Below are 1,616 nucleotides of genomic sequence, written 5' to 3' on the forward strand. Positions count from 1 at the left end.
TTCTTTTTCTTTTTGTTCTTCTTCTTGTTCTTTTTTCTTTTTCTTGTTCTTCTTCTTGTTCTTCTTGTTCTTGTTCTTGCAACGTCTCTGAATCTCTTGCAATCTCTTATTATTTATTATTATTATTATTATTATTATTATTATTATTACTGAATATTATTATTATTATTTTTATTTATTATTATTATTTTTATTTATTATTATTATTATTATTATTTATTAGTATTTATTATTATTATTATTATATTATTATTATTATTATTATTATTATTATTATTGAATATTATTATTATTAAAGACATTTCTGGATATATTTTGTTTCTAGTATTGTGAGTGACACTTTTTTTTTTCTTTTCTTTTTCTTTTTCTTTTTCTTTCACTAAGATTTGATCAGTTACTAGATCTGATTTAGTTTGATTATTGCATTTTTTTTTCTTCTTCTCCTTTTTTTGTCTTCTTCTTTTTTATCGTCTTCTTCTTCTTCTTCATCTTTGTCTTCTTTTTTCGTCTTCTTCTTTTTTTCGTCTTCTTCTTTTTTTTGTCTTCTTTTTTTTCGTCTTCTTCTTCTTTTTCTTTTGTCTTCTTCCTCTTCTTCTTCTTCTTCTTCTTCTTCTTCTTCTTCTTCTTCGTCCTCTTCTTCTTCTTCTTCTTCTTCTTCTTCTTCTTCTTTGTCCTCTTCCTCTTCCTCTTCCTCTTCCTCTTCCTCTTCTTTTTCCTCCTCCTCTTCCTTTTCGTCCTCTTCCTCTTCCTCCTCTTTTCTCTTCCTCTTCCTCTTCCTCCTCTTTTCTCTTCTTCTTCCTCCTCTTCCTCCTCCTCCTCCTCTTCCTTCCTTCCTTCCTCTCTTCCTTTTCCTACCAAGAGTGAAATTTCTGGCACCAAGAATGAATATTTTCAAGAAATCCCTTGCTTGTGTCTCTTTCAGCAAAAGGAGGGAATCTCGAGGCAGCAATATGAAAGGGCAGCTAGATGAGAATTGAGGATGATAATCAGGATTTGAGAAGGGGAGGTGGAAGGAGGAAGGAAGAAGGAGGAAGGAAGAAGGAGGGAGGAAGAAGGAGGAAGGAAGAAGGAGGGAGGAAGAAGGAGGATGAGGATAATGATGATAATAAGGATTTAAGAAGGGGAGGAGGAAGGAAGAAGAAGGAGGAAGGAGGAAGGAAGAAAAGGAGGAAGAAGAGGATGATTGAGGATGAAAGAAGATTGAGGGAGGAAGAGGGAAAGGGGAAGGAAGAAGAGGAGGATGAGAAAGGAGGAGAGAGGAAGAGGAGTAGAGAAGGGGAGGAGGAAGGAGGAAGGAGGAAGGAGGAAGGAGGAAGGAGGAGGAGAGACGAACGATAAAGGAGGGACATAAGGAGGAGGAGGAGATAGACGAGGTGAGAGGTGCAGGAGAAGAGATGGATGCAAGAAAGGGGAATAAGAATAATGAGATAAAAGTGGTAAGATGAGAGAGAGGATGATAAAGATGGGAGATGAGAGAGAGGATGATAAAGACGGAGATGAGAGAGAGGATGATAAAGATGGGAGATGAGAGAGAGGATGATAAAGATGGGAGATGAGAGAGAGGATGATAAAGATGGGAGATGAGAGAGAGGATGATAAAGATGGGAGATGAAGAA

This window comes from Penaeus chinensis, unplaced genomic scaffold (assembly GCF_019202785.1).
Source record: "Penaeus chinensis breed Huanghai No. 1 unplaced genomic scaffold, ASM1920278v2 CTG_8709, whole genome shotgun sequence".
Taxonomy (NCBI): domain Eukaryota; kingdom Metazoa; phylum Arthropoda; class Malacostraca; order Decapoda; family Penaeidae; genus Penaeus; species Penaeus chinensis.